Below are 22,521 nucleotides of genomic sequence, written 5' to 3' on the forward strand. Positions count from 1 at the left end.
ATGGTTATATTAAGTTCCATTTCTCTCACTATTAGTAAAGATGAGCATCTTTCAATATGTATATTGGATATTCTGGTTTCCTTTTATGTAAAATGTCTATGTACATCTGGTTCAGTCGAACATTCTTATCTAGAAACAACTCTAGTTAGGTTAAGCAGAAAATAAATTTATTTTATATTTATATTTTTATTTTCTTTTGATAGTGTCACATTATTTATTACTGTTAAAAAAAATTTTTTTATACAGCAGGTTCTTATTAGTCATCCATTTTATACACATCAGTGTATACATGTCAATCCCAATCTCCCAGTTCATCACACCACCACCCTCACCCCCTGCCACGTTCCCCGCTTGGTGTCCATACGTTTGTTCTCTACATCTGTGTCTCTATTTCTGCCCTGCAAACCAGTTCATCTGTACCATTTTTCTAGGTTCCACATATATGCATTAATATACGATATTTGTTTTTCTCTTTCTGACTTACTTCACTCTGTATGGCAGCCTCTAGATCCATCCACGTCTCTACAAATGACCCAATTTCGTTCCTTTTTATGGCTGAGTAATATTCCATTGCATATATGTACCAAATCTTCTTTATCCATTCGTCTGTCGATGGGCATTTAGGTGGCTTCCATGAGCTGGCTACTGTAAATAGCGCAGCAGTGAACATTGGGGTGCATGTGTCTTTTTGAATTATGGTTTTCTCTGGGTATATGCCCAGTAGTGGGATTGCTGAGTCATATGGTAATTCTACTTTTAGTTTTTTAAGGAACCTCCATACTGTTCTCCATAGTGGCTGTATCAATTTACATTCCCACCAACAGTGCAGGAGGGTTCCCTTTTCTCCACACCCTCTCCAGCATTTGTTGTTTGTAGATTTTCTGATGATGCCCATTCTAACTGGTGTGAGGTGATACCTCATTGTAGTTTTGATTTGCATTTCTCTAATAATTAGTGATATTGAGCAACTTTTCATGTGCTTCTTGGCCATCTGTATGTCCTCTTTGGAGAAATGTCTATTTAGGTCTTCTACTCATTTTTTTTTTTTTTTTAAAGACCACATTTTTTTTTTTTGAGCTTGTATATTTGTAAAAATTAATTAATTAATTATTATTTATTTATGGCTGTGTTGGGTCTTCATTTCGGTGCGAGGGCTTTCTCTAGTTGTGGCAAGTGGGGGCCACTCTTCATCGCGGTGCGCGGGCCTCTCATTATTGCAGCCTCTCTTGTTGCAGAGCACAGGCTCCAGACACGCAGGCTCAGTAATTGTGGCTCACGGGGCCTAGTTGCTCCGCGGCATGTGGGATCTTCCCAGACCAGGGCTCGAACCCATGTCCCCTGCATTAGCAGGCAGATTCTCAACCACTGCGCCACCAGGGAAGCCCTCTACTCATTTTTTGATTGGGTTGTTTTTTTTTTTTTTAATATTGAGCTGCATGAGGTGTTTATATATTTTGGAAATTAATCCTTTGTCCGTTGATTCATTTGCAAATATTTTTTCCCATTCTGAGGGTTATCATTTTGTCTTGTTTGTAGTTTCCTTTGCTTTGCAAAAGCTTTTAAGTTTCATTAGGTCCCATTTGTTTATTTTTGTTTTTATTTCCATTACTCTAGGAGGTGGATCAAAAAAGATCTTGCTGTGATTTATGTCAAAGATTGTTCTTCCTGTGTTTTCCTCTAAGAGCTTTATAGTGTCCGGTCTTACAGTTAGGTCTCTAATCCATTTTGAGTTTATTTTTGTGTATTGTGTTAGGGAGTGCTCTAATTTCATTCTTTTACATGTAGCTGTCCAGTTTTCCCAGCACCACTTATTGAAGAGACTGTCTTTTCTTGTATATCTTTATATATCTTGTATATCCTTGCCTCCTTTGTCATAGATTAGTTGACCATAGGTGTATGGGTTTATCTCTGGGCTTTCTATTCTGTTCCATTGATCGATATTTCTATTTTTGTGCCCGTACCATATTGTCTTGATTACTGTAGCTTTGTAGTATAGTCTGAAGTCAGGGAGTCTGATTCCTCCAGCTCTGTTTTTTTCCCTCAAGACTGCTTTGGCTATTCGGGGTCTTTTGTGTCGCCATACAAATTTTAAGATTTTTGGTTCTAGTTCTGTAAAAAATGCCATTGGTAATTTGATAGGGATTGCATTGAATCTGTAGATTGCTTTGGGTAGTATAGTCATTTTCACAATATTGATTCTTCCAATCCAAGAACATGGAATATCTCTCCATCTGTTTGTATCATCTTTAATTCCTTTCAACAGTGTCTTATAGTTTTCTGCATACAGGTCTTTTGTCTCCCTAGGTAGGTTTATTCCTAGGTATTTTATTCTTTTTGTTGCAGTGGTAAATGGGAGTGTTTCCTTAATTTCTCTTTCAGATTTTTCATCATTAGTGTATAGGAATGCAAGAGATTTCTGTGCATTAATTTTGTATCCTGAAACTTTACCAAATTCATTGATTAGCTCCAGTAGTTTTCTGGTGGCATCTTTAGGATTTTCTGTGTATAGTTTCATGTCATCTGCAAACAGTGACAGTTTTATTTCTTCTTTTCCAATTTGTATTCCTTTAATTTCTTTTTCTTCTCTGATTGCAGTGGCTAGGACTTCCAAAGCTATGTTGAATAGTAGTGGCAAGAGTGGACATACTTGTCTTGTTCCTGATCTTAGGGGAAATGCTTTCAGTTTTTCACCATTGAGAATGATGTTTGCTGTGGGTTTGTCGAATATGGCCTTTATTATGTTGAGGTAGGTTCCCTCTATGTCCACTTTCTGGAGAGTTTTTATCATAAATGGAATATTCTTTATTTTAAAGTCTATTTTATCTGATATAAGTATTGCTACTCCAGCTTTCTTTTGATTTCCATTTGCATGGAATATCTTTTTCCATCCCCTCACTTTCAGTCTGAATGTGTCCCTAGGTCTGAAGTGGGTCTCTTGTAGACAGCATATATATGGGTCTTGTTTTTGTATCCATTCAGCAAGCCTGTGTCTTTTGGTTGGAGCATTTAATCCATTTACGTTTAAGGTAATTATCAACATGTATGTTCCTATTACCATTTTCTTCATTGCTTTGGGTTTGTTTTTGTAAGTCCTTTTCTTCTCTTGTGTTTCCCCCTTAGAGAAGTTCCTTTAGCATTTGTTGTAGAGCTGGTTTGGTGGTGCTGAATTCTCTTAGCTTTTGCTTGTCTCTAAAGCTTTTGATTTCTCCATCGTATCTGAATGAGATCCTTGCCAGGTAGAGTAATCTTGGTTGTAGGTTCTTCCCTTTCATCACTTTAAGTATATCATGCCACTCCCTTCTGGCTTGTAGAGTTTCTGCTGAGAAATCAGCTGTTAACCTTATGGGAGTTCCCTTGTATGTTATTTGTCGTTTTTCCCTTGCTGCTTTCAATAATTTTTCTTTGTCGTTAATTTTTGCCAATTTGATTATTATGTGTCTCGGCGTGTTTCTCCTTGGGTTTATCCTGTATGGGGCTCTCTGCGCTTCCTGGACTTGGGTGGCTATTTCCTTTCCCATGTTAGGGAAGCTTTCGACTCTAATCTCTTCAAATATTTTCTCTGGTCCTTTCTCTCTCTCTTCTCCTTCTGGGACCCCTATAATGCGAATGTTGTTGCATTTAATGTTGTCCCAGAGATCTCTTAGGCTGTCTTCATTTCTTTTCATTCTTTTTTCTTTATTCTGTTCCGCAGCAGTGAATTCCACCATTCTGTCTTCCAGGTCACTTATCCGTTCTTCTGCCTCAGTTATTCTGCTACTGATTCCTTCTAGTGTATTTTTCATTTCAGTTATTGTGTTGTTCATCTCTGTTCATTTGTTCTTTAATTCTTCTAGATCTTTGTTAAACATTTCTTGCATCTTCTCGATCTTTGCCTCCATTCTTATTCTGAGGTCCTGGATCACTTTCACTATCATTATTCTGAATTCTTTTTCTGGAAGGTTGCCTATCTCCACTGCATTTAGTTGTTTTTCTGGGGTTTTATCTTGTTCCTTTATCTGGTACATAGCCCTCTGCCTTTTCATCTTGTCTGTCTTTCTCTGAATGTGGTTTTTGTTCCACAGGCTGCAGGATTGTAGTTCTTGTTGCTTCTGCTCCAGAAAATAAATTTATTAAAGAATCTTAAGCAGTTCATTGGGTGTCCTAGAAAGCCAGAGAATTAGATTTGGATGGTATACCATCAGTAACAGTGGGTCTTCCACATCATGGGGGCCACTGCAGTGAAAATAGTACTTCTTCAGCTCCTCTTCCCAGTGGAGTATGTCACCCCAGAAAATATGGTTTCAGTAAAGTGATACTCATGATTGAACTCCAGAATCTTCACCATGTATTCATGCCAAATACCTCAAAAGAGGCTGGAAAATTGGCTTCTGTTTTGAAGATTCAGGACTCCTGATGTAGGAGTTTTTCCAGTTACAAGAAGGATATTAAATAACACACACATGCACACATACTCACCACAAACATAAATGTCTACTAAATCATGCCTCTTGGCTGACCTAACTTCATGACAAAGCCCTCTTCATACTTAAATTTCCCAACGGCATCAAAAATAAACGTAATAAAATATTCCTCCTTAAATGTTGTAACTACCCCTCCTGGAAATAGAAACCACAGTCTTTTCCCTAAAATCTGATCAGTTACTGTATCCTGCTCAGAGTTCAAGATTTCTGGGGAATCTAAGTCATCTTTGGTTCTAAAATAATATTGTCTTGATATTTTATAAATATGGACTAAATTATAGGCTTAACTATCACACACTATATAAAACATATGTTTAGCCCAATAAGAAAGAAAACAAGGTTAGACACTAGACCTTGCAACTGTGTCTGCAGTGAGGCCATGTAACTCCTACTCTCCACTGAACGTTCCCTTTGCCTTCAGCTAGCATTGTGCAAGGTGTGAGTTCTTTACCTCTTCAGATAATTGAACTCTTCATTCTTAGAGCTCTGAGTCCTAGCCTTCTCTTTTTACTAATGAGAAGGGCACAGATTTATCTCCTGGGTTGCATAGGTTCTCCTCCCTGCTTCCATTGTCTCCCTGCTCCTATTTTTGAAAAATAGACTATAGAAACAATCATAAAAAGAAAATTTATTTGTGGATCATGTTATATGACCGAGCTGAGACAGCAGGGGGCTCTGCTCTTTGTCATCTTTCAGGGACCCAGGCTGATGGAGGCTTCAACTTGACACAAACTTCTGTGATGGCTAAAGCATGAAAAAGAGAATGAAGCAGATAATGTAATATATCTTGACACTTCTGCTTGCATTACATTCGCTTTGGCCAAGTCACTAGGCCAACAAGGCCATAACTAAATCATAGATGTTGGGAAATGCAATCCTACCATATGCCTAGGAGGAGGAGAAACATATTTGGGAATGGACTTATGTTAGGATTACCATAGGCAACAACCTTATTTTACCTTGATAAATCACAATTACTTAACCCAGTCAACACTTTTTTTCTGTCTTGTCAATGACATGAGGATCTAAATAGGTAAGGTGACATGCTCAACTTCTTCTGCCCTGGGAAAATCATTGTGCCTCCTGGCAAAAGCATTCCTTCCTTAGGTACTAAGTTCTCTAAAACTGCAGCACCTTGAATCTCTGAATGAAAAGCAGAAAATTTGTGCCTGATCACTCTGTGCAGTAATGAGAGGTGTCACTCCCATTTCCATCCCTGGTTCTCACCTTCCTGTATTGAAACCTTGGGAGAAGCAGCACTGTACATCTTGTAGGAGAGAGGGACTATTTTACCAGGTGTTGTCTTTTAGCTGATGTTGTAAATGAGTGTGCAATGGCCTGTCCCACTGTTCTTTAAGGCCAATTACTAGTGCGTGATGGGACACGTGGCAGGGCCAGGGAATGCCATGAGTTCTAGCCCATCACCTTGCCTTGTCTTCTATGAAATAGAGTCCTTTTCAAATGCACTATTGTGTGGAGTAATAAGATGCAAAAAAGGGTCATTTTTCTTTTGTCAAGTCTCCTGGGAAACAGACTTTGAGACAACTCTCTGCGGGAGGTTTCCTGGAGTGTGTTCTCTAGAATAACACTTGTAAGGGAGTGAGGAAGGAGAATTACACATAGAAAGAAATTCAACTGAAATGCATCAGAGGCCTCACCCTCTTCTTCAGCGAGTTCCAGAACTGGGGTGGCCTTTCATTGGAACAAGAGGGCTGGGCCTTTGTACCTCTGTCTCAACCTGTCCTTGGATGCAGGCAACACCAAGGAAGAGGTATAAACTCAAACAAGGCAGATCTTTTGACTAGGAGCAATTTCCAGAAAGACTGTTACCTGTGAGCTGACAACAGCCGACCCTCCAGCAGCTGGGGGAGTGAGGCCTCAGCCAGCTCACAGCAGCATTCCCATGACATTCAGTAAGATCCCATGTGATACTGTGGGGAGAAACAGGATAAGCAGGGAAAGCAAATGCAATCCAGAATAAGCAAATCCTATTTGAGTGAAGACAAATTTCTACTCCTCACTTCCATGATGAGAGGGTGCCACGTAATCAGCCTGCCCCTTACTGGCTTCTAGTATCTGCAGACGTGTTTATCACTGCTGCTTATAAATGTGGCCACTCAGATGGGCAGTAGCCATTCTAGCCAAGATGTGGGGAAGTCCACATTGTTCAGGGCATGGACGACTTCTACCTGGCCACCATGGATAGTCAGCTAAGATGATTATATTTTTTTATTCTTTAACTTATTCATATTATATGCATTGATATATATTTTTTCTGTTGTTGTACCAGCTTTACATTCTTAAGAAAATCTTTTCTTGGGCAAGATTAAATCTAGACACGTTGCTAGATTTGATTTGCCAATATTGTATTAGGATTTTTCCATCTATGTTCATAAGTGTGATAGGGCTATAATTATCTAGTTCTCTACTTATCTAATTTTGGTGTCAAGATTAAATCAGTCTCATAAAAGAAGTTGGGTATTTTTTTTAACCTTTTTCTATTCTTTGAAACTGGTTTGAAGGATTATCTTTTCATTGCAGTTTAGAGAAAATTTACCAGTAAATTTCTTTTACCAATCTGACCTCATCTTCTACACCCCATCCCCCTTCAGTTCCTTCTGCTCCAGTGTCACCAGCCCATTGGGTGTACCTGGAACATGCTGGCAGCCTCTTTGCATTGACGTTCAGCTCTAGCTCTTTCCTTTGCTTGGGATGCTCTTTCCCCAGATTTCAACACGGCTGATTTCCTCCCTCCTGAACCTGTCAACTCAGGAACACCTACATTGACCTTCAATTTAAGGCAAATCACTCAAATCAGGAAAACTGCTCCATCACACCCATCTTGCTTCCTCCCACCCCTGTCTAGAACTTCTGTCTGTCTTACGTGGTTTTATTTTTTCATAGTCTTTATTACTTTCTAGCATACAATTCTTATTATTTTTATAGTTTATTTTTGTGCCCCCTCACTAGAATTTAAACTCCATAAAGATAGTATTTTTTTTGGTTTGGTTTTGTTCACTGATGAGCCCAAATGCCTAGAATTGTGTCTGACAAATAGTAGGCTCTCAATAAATATTTGTTGAATGAATGATTTGTTGAATAAATGGTGCTAGTGACCTTAAGAGATGATGGAATTTTTGTAACCACTGTTCTAATTTCAGAGCTACTGTTTACTTTGTAAACAATTTAGATTTTACACAATGGGAAGAGGATAGTCTCTTTATAAATGGTGTTGGGAAAACTGGTTATCCTCATGCAAAAGAATGAAATTGACCCTTATCTTACACCATACACAAAAATTAACTCACAATGGATTAAAGACTTAAATGTAAGACCTGAAACCATAAAACTCCTAGAAGAAAACATAGAGACAAAGCTCCTTGACATTCGTCTTGGCAATGATTTTTTTGGATAGGACACCAAAAACACAGGCAACAAAAGGAACAATAAATAAATGAGACTGCATCAGACTAAAAAAGTTCTATACAGCAAAAGAAAACAAAAATCAACAAAATGAAAATGTAACCCATGGAATGGGAGAAAATATTTGCAAACTACGTATCTGATAAGGGGTTAATATCCATAATATATAAAGAATGCATAAAACTCAATAGCAATAAAATAATCCAGTTAAAATGGGCAAAGGATCTTAACAGACATTTTTTCCAGAGAAGACATACAAATGGCCAACAGGTATATGAAAATGTGCTCAACATCACTAATCATCAGGGAAATGCAAACAAAATCACACTGGGATATTATCTCACACCTGGTAGTATGACTATTATCAAAAAGACAAGAGGTAACAAGTGTTTATGAGGGTGTGGAGAAAAGGAAACCCTTAAGCACTGTTGGTGGGAATGTAATTTTGGTATAGTCATTATGAAAAATAGTACGAAGGTTGCTCAAAAAATTTGGCTATATATCCAAAAGAAATGAACACAGTATCTCAAAGAGGTATCTGCAGTCCAGTGTTCATTGTAATATTCACAGTACCCAAGTTACGGAAACAAAGTGCATGTTGATGGATGAATGGATAAAGAAAATGTGATTGTATATGTGCAGTGGAATATTATCCAGCTATAAAAAAAGGCATCCTGTTATTTGTGACAGCATGGATGAATCTGGAGGATATTATGACAAATGAAGTAAGCCAGGCACAGAAAGACAAATACTATAGAATCTCACTTATATGTGGAAACTAAAAATGTTGAACTCAGCCAGAGAATAGAACAGTGGTTGCTGGAGGCTGGGATGCGTAGGAAATGGGGAGATATTGGTCAAAGAGTAGAAACTTTCAGTTATAAGATGAATAAGTTCCGGGGATCTAATGTACAGCATGGTGATTATTCTTAATATTATTGTACTATGTATTTGAAATTTGCAAAGTGTTCTGGCCACACACACACACAAAAAACACATGGTAATTGTGTGAGGTAATGGATGTGTTAATTACCTTGATTGTGGTAATCAGGTAATCATTTCACAATGTATACTTTTATTAAACCACTACGGTGTATACCTTAAAAAAAAAATAAAGCTTAAACATCCTGTGGTGGGGGGATTAGGTTTTCTTTTCCTTCTTAAGTCAATTATTGTAATTTATATTTTTCTGTGATATTGCCCTCCTCTAGGTTGTGAAATGTATTGGCAAATGTTGTTGTTAAAATTAATTTCATAAGACTTTTAAAATATATATATACTCATATCCTGCTTTTTTAATTCCTTATTTCTCTCCCCTCCCAATTTTTTGATCAATTTTATTTCAAAGTAGTCTATTTTGTGACTATTTTCAAAGAATCAGCTTCAAATTTTCTGATTATCTCAAATTTTCTCTTTTTATTAATTCATGCCTTTATCCATATTATTTCTTTTCTTCTTCATTTTTTTGGTTCATACTATTTTTCTAGCTTCTTGAATTGAACACTTAACTCATTTATTTTTAATAGTTCTTTTTAAAAAGTGCTTTTAATACTATAATGGATCTCTAGTTCCACTTATGCTACATCCCACGGGTGTTGATGTGTAGTTCATGTATTGTCATTGGGCTGTAAATATTTTATAAGTTTCATTGTGTTTGCCTCTTAAATCCATTAGTTATTTAAGAGTATATAAGGTTTTTAGGGGACTATCACTTACTACTAATTCCTAATTTTTTGTACTGTGGACAGAGCTCATATCTAGTGTGATATCAGTTATTTGAAATGTTTTAAGAAGTATTTTATGGACTAGTACTTATTCAAATTTTGTAAATATTTCTTGTATACCAAGGTTCTTTGTAGATCATTCTTGCTAATTCTGTTGCTCTTTATTTCTAGCCTTTCTGGTAGAAAAATTTCTAATAGAAATGTAAAAAACCTGCCACAATTTTGTCAATTTCATCTTTAATTCTGTCAGTTTTTTCCTAGTAATATTTAGGAGACGCCGAAAAAAGCTGAAAAAGTTCTTTAAAATTTTTTCATTATTTTTAATTTTTTATAGTTATTATAAAATATTGGCTATATTTCCTGTGTTGTACAGTATATCCTTATAGTTTATTTATTTTATACATAGTAGTTTATACTTCTTAATCCTCTGCCCCATCTTGCCCCTCCCCCCATCTCTCTCCCCACTGGTAACCACTAGTTTGTTTTCTATATCTGTAAGTTTGTTTCTTTTTATTATATTCACTAGTTTGTTTTATTCTTTAGATTCCACATATAAGTGATAACATACAGTATTCATCTTTCTCTGACTTATTTCACTAAGCATAATACCCTCCAGGTCCATTCACGTTGCAAATGGCAAAATTTCATTCTTTTTTAAGGATGTGTAGTATTCCATTTTATGTATATAACACATCTTTATTCATTCATCTGTTGATGGACATTTAGGTTGCTTCCATATCTTGGCTATTATAAATAATGCTGCTATGAACATTGGGGTGCATGTATCTTTTCAAATTAGTTTTTTCCTTTTCTTATGATATGTACCCAGAGTAGAATTGCTAGATCATATGGTAGTTCTATTTTTAGGTTTTAGAGAAATCTCCATACTGTTTTCCACAGTGGCTGTACCAATTTACATTCCCATCAACAGTGTACAAGGGTTTCCTAACACCTAAGTTCCTGATTGTTAAATACTCATGTGTTTTCCATTTATTTATTTATTTATTTTTTTAAACCATATTTCCAGCTTCATCCCAATTTTTTTTTTTTCACCTAATATATTTATTTATTTATTTATTTATGGCTGTGCTGGGTCTTCGTTTCTGTGTGAGGGCTTTCTCCAGTTGCGGCAAGCGGGGGCCACTCTTCATCGCGGTGCGCGGGCCTCTCACTGTCGTGGCCTCTCCCGTTGCAGAGCACAGGCTCCAGACGCGCAGGCTCAGTAGTTGTGGCTCACGGGCCCAGCCGCTCCGTGGCATGTGGGATCTTCCCAGACCAGGGCTCGAACCCATGTCCCCTGCATTGGCAGGCAGATTCTCAACCACTGCGCCACCAGGGAAGCCCTTTCCATTTATTTTTAATTAGCGTTCTTCCTTATCTCTAATGATGTTTTCCTTAAATTCTCTTTGTTATTAATATTGCTATACAAGTTTTATTTTGTTTGCTATTTTTCTGATATATTTATTTTTTTCCATTTATTTTCAATCTTTCTATGTCATTTTGTTTTACAAAAATGTTTTTGTCTTAGTGATTCATTGCCTTAATGTGACAGTAATTGTTTTATTTGTTGCAATTAAATATGTATTTCCATTTATTTCTATCATTCCTTTTTTTCTTTTTTTTGTTAACCATACTTTTTACTTTATTTTTCTCTTTTTTCCCATTTTTTGTTCAAATGTTACTAACTTTTCTATATTTTTCCTATTATGTTTAAAGGTCTAATGGTCACTCTTAGCTATAACTTGTTAAAAATCATGTCTATGATAAGTATATATCTTCATCCTCCTCCAAATAAGGCAAAAACAGCACGTTTTACCCATTCAGTAATCCTGATCATGCTTATTGTTGCAACGTAGAGTATTACAACATCCACATTTTCATCATAAAATAGTTACTATTATAATGCCTACCCTCAGACATTAATTAGAATTATTTGCATAGTTTACCATTTCTTTGCTAGTCATTTTTTCCTTCTAATCCCTACTCCTATGTTTGTTTTCCTTTTTACTAAAAAGCATCAATTAATTGTGGTTTCTGTGAATGTCTGCGGGTGGGATGTTTCCTTTTGTATTGGTATGCATCAGAAAGTTCTCGTTTAACCCCAACTCTTGATTAAAAGTTTGGCTGGACATGAAATTTTAGACTGATAATTATTTTCCTTCAGGTTACTTCCTTCCAATTCCTTTCTGTTCTGGCATCTAGTGTAACTAAAGTCTGCTGTGACTTTGTCTTCCTATTGAGTTAAAAATGTCTTTCCCTCTGATACCTTTTAATATTCTCTTTAATATTCTGAACTTTCACCTAAGCTTCTGAAGTTTCACTAAGAAATGTTTGGGTGTGGATTCACTTTAATTATCCTTAGAGTTTCCATCTCTCTTCTAACACTGTATGTTATCTAAGTTTTCCTTTAGAGCCCTTAACATATTAATCTTAGTTATTTGAGATTCCCTGTCTAATAATCCCAATATCTGTGTCATATCTAATTCTGGTTCTGATATTCGCTTTGCCTTTTCAGATGGTGCCTGTAAGTGTTTGCCTTTCTGCATGCCTTGCAATTTTTTGTTGAAAGCCGGACACAATGTATTGGGTAATAGGAACTGAGGTATAGGCCTGTAGTGTAAGGTTTTATGTTAATCTGACCAGGAATTGGCTGCGTTTTTTTGTGTTTTTTTAAATTTATTTTTATTTATTTATGGCTGTGTTGGGTCTTCGCTTCTGTGCGAGGGCTTTCTATAGTTGTGGCAAGTGGGGGCCACTCTTCATCACGGTGCGCGGGCCTCTCACTCTCCCTTCCTCTCTTGTCGCGGAGCACAGGCTCCAGACGCGCAGGCTCAGTAGTTGTGGCTCACGGGCCCAGTTGCTCCGCGGCATGTGGGATCCTCCCAGACCAGGGCTCGAACCCGTGTGCCCTGCATTGGCAGGCAGAGTCTCAACCACTGCGCCACCAGGGAAGCCCTCGGCTGCGTTTAATGTTTGCTGTGGCTGTAGGTGACTGAGGTTCAAATTACTCTAGTGTCCTTGTTTTTTGTTTCTGCTCTTGACTTTGGGATTTGCTAAGTCGTCCTTCTCTGATAGAATCTATGTCTTACAGCTCTTTCCGTTGTAATCCACCATTATTATACTGGAGCCCTGTTGATGTGGTAAAGTGAGGCATTCTCCAGTATTACGATTAAATCTCAGTCTTTTAATGGGCCTGTGTCGCTGGGCTGTGACTTTCGCCAGTGTTTCTTAGCTCCTTCTCTTTGGTAAAACAGGAAGAGTAAAAGGAGTTGGACTATCAGAAATGAGCTTCCCAGAGGTGGGCTATGACTCATAAAAATTGTTTACCCTAGGATATAGACATCTTTTGTGAAGAATGCTCTCGGTGCATTTCACAATGATTAATCTTCCTTTCCCCCCAGTAGAGCCAACAGGGATCTTTCTAGGCTTTTCACTGTGAGCAGCTGGTGGGGCTCCTGGAGATGAAGCCCATGACACTATGGGCCATCCCCCCTTAGACCAGACCCCCACCGCTGGAGTTTCTCACTCTCACACTAGTCTGCACTTGGTCTTCAGCTATTCTTCAATATTACCATTTGCATAGTCCTGCCAGTGTATCACTCTGGTGGCTTCTGCTCCAGGTAAGCAGATGTCACTCAGTTCCTATGACATTGGATTGATCTCGCTCCACAGACTTCAGGGTGGAGGTTTGCCCTGCAACCTCAATTGGTGGGTCCAAGAAAAGTGTTGATTTTCTGTTGGTCCAGCTTTCTTGTTGTTGTAAGGATGGAAGTGACAACTTCTAAGCTCTTTACATGTCAGAGCTAAAATTTTTAAGTCATTTTAAAATTTACTTTATTATTCTAGAAAGTATTAGATCACAGGCTATGTGCGTGTGTGTGTGTTTAGGTACCCTAGAGGGGATGGAAGCCCCACTCAGTCACTAATTCCAGCTCTGATTCCTGTTTTTGTAAGAGACCCTTTTGTTCCCTTTACCTGATTGGAACTCTGGCCAGGTCTGCCAGATTCCAGACTTGGCAACTGTCAGAACAATAGCTTTGGCCTTTGATTTATTATTCTATTTCTGGCCCCTGGAATTGTTTAACTTGTTTTGAACTAGAGCTATTTAAAAAATATATTTATCTTACATTTTATCTATCATCACTATGATTGAGGAGGATAATTTTAAAACCTTAACCTACAGGGATTGGAACTCTAAGGTTTATTTTAATCTTAACTTTGACTTTTGGACATTTTTTGGTGTAAGTAATCATGTACATAAACCACATTTAGCCCCTGTTTTACCATACTTTTCCATGGTGAACAAAATTATCTCTTTAAACTTTATAATGAAAAAACATTTTTAATCATTTTAACAATCTACTCAAAGGGAATGTCCTCAGTCCCTATAAGAGATTATAACACTGTATTGCCTTATAAACTATCTTAAAATTACTATGTCACCAGATATATAACTTCTAAATGTTATAATATCTGAAAGGTTTCCCATGACACTTAGAATTAGGACTAAGTGCAAAAAATATTAGCAGGATTGGCCATTAAGTGCCTGATAGAGAAAATTTATTGTGTCAATCCCTTTTGAAAATGAAAGGCAAAAATAACCAAGTTTACAATATGTTCAAATGATAATTATAGGTCAGACACTAAGATGAAGAAAGTAAATAACCCATATAGTATTTTTCAAATCTTTTGGACTTAGGTCATATGAGTGATTAGAAAAACACATAACAGTCTTTGTCCCAGTGTAAAATTACCCTAGACCTATGAGTCTTTGAATATCTAGCAGATTTTTCAATTTCCAAGCTAGTGTACATACCTTCGCTTCTGGATTCACAGGCCAAAGGATAGGGTGGGAGGAGCTGAACTTGGAAGCTTTGAAAACTGTTTTTAAAAATAATTCTTCTATAAGTACTTTCACAAGGAAATAAAATATCTTAATGGTTAAAATGATCATGCACTTAAAATAATAGCTGGTACTTACAGAGTATTTTTTCCTTAAATGTGAATTATAACCAGGAAAAACAGTTGCTTTACCGTACAGAAAGGAAATCTTAGAAATGGAAACGTTTCATTTGGCCACTCTGGTAACAGACCCAGAAATGAGTGTTGAAGCTCATATAAGAGCCTGGGACTTTGACAAGAATCCTCTCCTTTTCCATTTTAGGTCAGTTTCTGCCTCTAAAAGCTGACTAAACCCTCCCTGGTCCTCCTGGGATTACTGGCCTCTAACTTGTACCCCATATGTCTTCTGCCCTGAGTGGTGCTTTAGCCAGAATCATGGAAAATTCACCAAAAATAAGGAGATGAGATGAGCATTTTATTTCAGTCCTTTGAGCCTCTAAACTATCCAGCGGATTTCTGCCCTGGATGTGTTAAGGGGCATAGAAAGTAATGCTCCTGTTAGAGAGTAAACTCCATGCGGGGATGCGCAGTATCCCACCTCCTTGATGTCTTTCCCTGTTGCCTCCAGAAGCTGCTCAACAGTTAAGGTTGGCAGACTTGAATTCCACCTGAAGCTTAAGAAGTCATCTTTGGGGTAACTCTGCTGTCAGCCTGGCTATTTCAGGGAAGAGAAGGGGACAAAGGGATTTGCTTTTTTGCCAGAGTGCTTTGTTGCAGGATGAGAAGGCTAGAGGAAGAGAAAAGGATGCTTTTCTCTTTAAGTGCCTGCCTTTTAGGCACAAGGCAAACTGCTGCTATTATTTTCTCTATAATCCACTTTGGTAAAGATACATAATAGACATTTTATATAATGCATGCAAAAAGTCAGAAAACCAGAAAGTTCTCTGACAGTAACACCTTACAACTTGATGCTAAAGAAAATATCCTTGTGAGATGAACAGTGCCTTTCATAGAAATTGCTCCTCCAGTTCCCTGAGTTTAGCTGGCAGGCACAGAATTTCATTCCATCTCATATAGTGACTGATTGCTCGGGGCATCATATTCCTTCAAAAGTCATGCCTTTACTGCATTTTGGTAATTGCATTCTGTGTGTGCAATGATCTGAATGCTATTTGAGAGAAAAGAGCCAAATATTACATATTTATTAGAGAGAGGTGCCAAACCTCTGCCCCATTTCCTGATATTTGATGATTCTAATAATGCAGATTCAATAATAATATAGCCACATTGTTAGTTTGCATTACTCTGGTTAACAATTTCTTCTTTTTTAAAAAGAAAAATAAACCTATTTAAATCTTTCATTCATGGTTAATTAGGTGATTGAAAGGGCCAATCAGTGATTTACCAAATAAATTTCAAAACTGCTGCAATGTTTCTTGCAAAACATCTAGAAGTCAATAAATGAATTAAAGGAGAAGATATTTAATGCTGAACAGAGCATGCATGAAAATATAACAATTCGGGGAAAATGTATACATGAGGAACAAACTGGCAGTTTATTAGAGCCCAGGGTTAAAAGTCCAAAGGAAGAGTAGCAGCAGCAGGACAGAGAGGCCATACCAACAGGAGTACAGGTTCAATTAATTTATTGATATAATTAGCGCATAGTTATTAATAATACTACAGAAGCAGCTGGCAAGTGAGTGTACATCTACACCATTTGAATGAATTCAAAAGAACCCTGTACTTACCATAATTAAATTATTAGTTCTGAGAAAGCCACGTGGACTGAGGAGGCCATCACAGCAGGCCAAAAGTCATGCTTCCAATTTATTCTCTCACTAAAATAAAATGTCTGGAATTTTTATATCTTATCAAGCTGAATCTATAGAGCAGAAATTATGACTATCAGGATTGAGTGGCCCACTTGTAATTTCAGCATTTGTGAAACCGTGGAGCAGATCGCCTCATGGTTTATAAAAAAGAAACAGGGAAACATAAAAATAAAATTTTGTAAATGAAATAAGCCTCTGGGCTAAGCAAATTCGCCACTTGGATATCTTTGCCCCTGGATAAATGTGTAAAAATAAGAGCTAAAGAATTAAGTCTCAGATTTTCTAAAGACTACACAGAATTAAACACAAAGTGAGGAGAATAATCCCAACTGCAGTTAAAATTATAGTTTTTTAAAAAAACTTTCTCCTCTCTTTCCTTTAATTATGTTTTTAATGCTATTTGCTTTAATCCTGCACTGCTTTTGTTCACCTGGTGAGAAGAATACAGACTTTTCTTTAATCAGTGAGATGGAGTCATTCTAACACCGCGGTCATATATTGGACTTGCTAAAGTCAATGAAACTTGTAAGCAAACAAACCCAAAACTTAAGAAGTAAAATTCAGACTCTAGAAATTTCAACCAAAAAAAATGGAAATGTATTTTAAAAGAGATGTTCTTCAGTGTATGCTTCCTGCCGAGGGAAGTGCATCTTGGAATGTTTAGAAAGATATGAATTTGCATATAACTGGGTAACACTGAGGGCTGCTGGGGTGCGGAACTTGATATGGGTGGGAATTTTCAAGCCATGGCTGTCGTCGTCTGGAAGATCTGACCTAGACATTTGGAGTACTATTAGTCTTAGCAGAATACCTATGGGATCAGGAAATTAAGAAATTACTTTCCTGAGGTAGATCCTCCTTGGTTCTTAGTCTCTCTGGATTTCTGAGTATCTGATAAAATCTGTGTTTCTCACAGCAGAAGAACTGATACATTTGTGTACAATGTGCAGGAACAAGAAGACAAGCTTTAATAAAATGACTAATATTTATTGTTTGCCAACCGTTTGCCTGACATTTTTTGGGGCACACTACCCATTTAGCTGACCCATTTAATCCTCCCAACAACCCTGTATATAAATACCATCTCCGCTTTTACAGATGAGAAAACTGAAGGAGAGATTAATTGTCCAAGTTCATACAACTAGAAAAGGTGAGGCTGAGGTTTGAGTATTCTGGCTCTAGTCTGTGCTCTTAGCTACTTTGCTACACTGCTTCTCCATCAGAGCTTGGAGACAAGATACCTCTTCTCAACCTGGACATAGGAGTTGGCATTACCTCTCTGCTCCTTCTAACCAATGGTTAAGTTGCATTGAGGGCCAGACGAGTGAGGCCATCATAAGTACCGGTTAGCCACAGAGTGAATGGGGAACCTCAGAACAATGAAACTTCTGCTGTTACACACTGCCTTTCCACTACAGCTTCAGCTTTATCTGGCCCACTGTCTCAGTCCCTGGAATCTGTATTTACATAACCTGTAAGCCTGAGGTCCCCAATGCGTTCCTAAAGCCCTCACTGGTGTTTTCCTCTGTCCAATCCCATCCTGAAAATTTTTCTCCATGTTGCTTTAGATCCTATGGACACTATCAGAAAGCATGGGAATCAGTATAGCATCTTGGGTCTTCAAGAGGTGAGTTCTATAGGTCAAATCCACTCAAGATCGTTAACGGAAATTACCTGGTACAGTACTGATAGTGGATGGAAGAAAGCGATGCCTGTCCTCACTGGGGGCACAGAACTCTGTAAACATCACAGAGTCTTTGCTGTGTACCCTGGTCAGCTGGGCCCTCCCTCAATGCCAGTCTGAATTTTAGGGAGCAGGAAGGTACTACTGGGTCTTTTTGTCATAAATTTATTTTTATTTATTTATTTTTGGCTGTGTTGGGTCTTTGTTGCTGCGTGCGGGCTTTCTCTAGTTGTGGCCAGCGGGGGCTACTCTTCATTGCGATGCACAGGCTTCTCATTGCGGTGGCTTCTCTTGTTACGGAGCACGGGCTCTAGGTGCGCGGGCTTCAATAGTTGTAGCTTGTGGGCTCTAGAGCGCAGGCTCAGCAGTTGTGGCCCACGGCTTAGTTGCTCCGCGGCATGTGGGATCTTCCCAGACCAGGGCTCGAACCCGTGTCCCCTGCATTGGCAGGCAGATTCTTAACCACTGCACCACCAGGGGAGCCCACAGCTGGGTCTTGAGAACTGGGCAGCAGTGAGAAAGGTCCTCCTCTCTTTCATTCAACTTGAGGTGCTTGGGTCAGAGCTGCCAGGGAACCTTGAAATAAACATCTTTTTCTCCCACACATAGACTGAGTCTTCTCACTCTTCCTGACCTACAAGGAAATCTCTATTTTATTAAAAAATCTGTATTTATCTCTAGCATAGGGAATTAATGTGAGATTTCATTCATTTATTGATTTTTTATTGGGATATAATTTTCCTGCAGTGAAGTGCAGGTATTCTTAGTGTGCAAGTTATTCACTTTTGACAAATGCGTATGCTTGTGTAACCCACACCCTAATCAATATATTGAACATTTAGATTATCTTGTGCAATAGACTGAACATTTAAATTCCTTCTCCAGACAATCCTCAACCCTTCCCATAGAATGCAACCTGTGATTCCTTTCACATTAGATTAGTTTTTCCTGTTCTAGAACTTCATATAAATAAAATCATATATGGCTTCTTTCATTCACCATAATGTTGTTTTTTGTTTTTTTTTAGATTAACTCACATGGTTGCACGTATCAGTTGTTTGTCCCATTTTATTGCTGAGTAGTATTGCATTGTATGACTACACCACAGTTTGTCGATAGACATATGGATTATTTCCAGTTTTTGGCTGTTATGATCCAAGCTGCTATAAACATTCTTGTACAAGACTTTCGTGGACATGTCTTTTCGTTTCTATGAGTGGAATTGCCAAGTCATATACAGCAGTTGTTTTTGAAGGATAAGTTGGTGTTGTAAAGGTTGAAAGGTGGAAGAAGGAAGGGAAGGAGAGGAAGATGATTTGAGCCATATACACAGTGGCACAGAGGTGTAATCATAAGTTCATGACAGAAGTAGGACTAATCACAGAGCAGGAGGCAGAATTGCCTGGATGTGGCTGAATGCCCATCCTCGACCTGTTTACTTGAGTAAACTCTTAATTCTTGCTACTTTTTTCATTAATGACCTTCAATCCCACAGCCATTCTAACTGCCCTGGAAAGACCACCCTGATTATCTTTATTATACGGTCCCACTGAAAGAACCATACTCAGAATGGTGCCTGGTCTTGACAGGCTCCTACTGATATAATTACGGCTCACTCTGGGACACAGCCCTGAATGGCTCTTACTTCTAGTATGTAAACGACATGAGCTGGTGGCTCTGCATGCCTGCTCAGAGACAGACTATAGAACTCCTCAGGAAGATATGGCCTTACCATTATTTGCCAGTGTGACATGTTTGGATCTCTGAGAGGGTGTTTGGAGGCTGCTGCAAGAAAGAGCCCTATCCCATGGGTTGAATACCTGCCTGTGGTGGGAACAAAGAAGATGCCAGCCCTCAGGCTTGCTGGAGCACTGGGCAGCCTGCATACACTGCAAAGTGTGTTGGGGACGGAGCAGGCCCATGAAATCAGATGCAACCTGCATTTTGGTGATGAGAAATGCATGCTTGTTTTAAAGACTCTGGGTACACATTATCAGGTGGTGTTCCAGAAAGCCAAACTTGTTCATACTCCCATGGGCAGCAAGTAGGGGATGCTCTTTTCCTCCAAACCTTGCAAGCACTGAGTAATGTTTCCTGGTCACCTCCTACAGAGATTACTCAAGCTCTCACTTTGTGTTTCTTCAGTGGTTCCATTTGCTTTATTTTGTTTTGTTTTGTTTCTAGTGGGTAGCTGGATGAAATTTTTCATTATCTTTCTTTCCCAGTGCTAGGGGATCGCTACATTCTGTAGGGTGTCAGGGATGATTTGTTGATTTCAGATTCATCTCAAAAGTCATTTGATGTCTTATCTTACTCCTTGGCCACTCATGATTCTGCTCTGGCCTTCATATTTTACAGAAGCTCAGTCTTGGTAACCGTTGTTGGAGCTGAATGTCCTGAATAGTCCCTAAATCTCAGTTCTCAAAGAACAAGTTCTGAATATTACTCTATTGACTAGCCCTCTGTTCTTTAGGGAGTTACTCATGATACCACAGAAAAATCTAACAAAATCAGAGAGAGAAATTAGCTTTCCTCCCCAAAGCTGGAAAAAAGAGAACTAGATTCAGTGTTCAAAATTAGGAACTTAGGATGCACTAAAAAAATTCTGGTCAGTAGTTAGAGCCTGTGTGTTAGTTTCCTATGGCTGCTGTAACAAAATACCACAACCTAAATTACTTAAAACCACAGGCATTTATTGTCTTACAATTCTGGAGACTGGAAGTCTGAAATCAAGGTGTCCACAGGGCCATGCACCCTCTGAAACCTACAGGGGAATAATTTTATGCCTCTTCCTAGTTTCTGGTAGTTTGCCCGCCATCCTTGGTGTTCCTGGGCTTGTAGCTGCATAACTCCAGTCTCTGCCTTTACCATCACATGCCATTTTCCTTGTGTTCCTGTGTCTTCACATGGCCACCTTCTTATAAGGGCATCAGTCATATTGGATTTAGTTCCAATATGACCTCAACTGAACTAAACATCTGCAATGACTCTATTGTCAAATAAGGTGACATTTTGAGGTCCTGGGGATTAAGACTTGAGCATATCTTTTTTTGGAGGATACTGTTTAACCCACAGCATTGATACATTATGAGGCAGACCACACCCTAGAATGGGCAGTTTCTTGGGCAGTCTTTACAAGCAAGCATGCTGACATTGATAGGGAGAATTCCTGGGGAAAAAAGGGAATGTTCCATGTTCTGGGAGACAGACTCTGGAGAAATCGCAGGCCTGAAATTAATTCCTGACTATCAGCCATGAATCTGTTATCATTTTTTGCTCTAAACACTTGCTTCTAATTATGCCCCTTTGATGTTTGCAGCTCTCAAATATCTTCAAACTAAGTTCATTCCATTTCTCCCACTTTCAACATTGTTAACACAAGCTGAACAAAATTCCATTCTTTTCAGCCCTTTTAGTCATATCCTACAGTAGCTTAATAATTGTAAGTTGCTCTTCTCTTCAGTCCTCTCCTTGGCTGGCAGCTTTCCTAGCACTAAAAATCTCGCCTTGTACTGCACAGAGTGGGAACAAAGATGTGGCCACTTACATGGTTTGTGAAGGAACTTCTGACACATTTAATTTCATCTGGAAGCTGAGTGTCCGTGTCAGCAACTTTGTTCAAAATGGCTCCAGGGAAACCTGAGTGTTGTCTTTATAGCTTTTCCTTGTATTGCACACTTTGTTTTTCCATTTCTTTCACAAAACACAACACGGAAAAAAGCCCACAGTTTTTGCACTTTTTATATAAGCTTTCTGGTGATTAAAACCCTAGGGTGTTGAGTTAGTGTAAATGTTAAAAATATGTACCTAGAGTACAGTAAGAGCTTTCTCTCTATGCATTTTTCAAAAGAGTTGTGAATAATGCTGGATTGAAAACTCTGGGAAGCCAGGGCCCTCTGATTATAGCCCATGCAGTGATATTGTAAGTTTTCCCAAACTTTGCTGCATTAATGCCTCCATATCATTTCTGAGTAAGAGAAGAAGTTCAGCTCTCCTACAGGCCTCAGGAATATTGGAAATTTAGTGAACGGTAACTCTTAAAATATAGATATATATTAAGCATCTCTTTTTATTATGATGCTTTGACATCTTGGGGTCTCCCTGACACTGGAAGGGACTTGTCTCCCAAAGTTATAACGCTAATTCCTAGAGAAAGCAAATTACTTGCCCACCAGGAAACGCCCCTTTCATATGCAAACCAACCAATCTATCAGTAGAGTCAATACCTCCTCTATCCTTCTCTCACCCTGGAAGCCACTATCCCTGGCTTTAATCATCCCAGGGTCAGGTATTTGATAACTAGGGGGAGCCCCGCATGCTGGATGGAGACTGCTGAAATTATTTAAACTTGGCAATCCTAGGGACTTCCCTGGCAGTCCAGTGACTAACTCTCTGCCCTTCCACTGCAAGGGACACAGGTTTGATCCCTAGTCAGGGGATTCCGAATGCCGTGCAGTGCGGCCAAAAATAAATAAATAAACAAACTTGGCAATCCTAAACTCCTCTGCTTACCCTGCCTTGCCCATTTCTTTCAACTGAAAACCATAATAAAG

This window comes from Balaenoptera borealis, assembly GCF_965194805.1.
Source record: "Balaenoptera borealis genome assembly, chromosome: 15".
Classification (NCBI taxonomy): domain Eukaryota; kingdom Metazoa; phylum Chordata; class Mammalia; order Artiodactyla; family Balaenopteridae; genus Balaenoptera; species Balaenoptera borealis.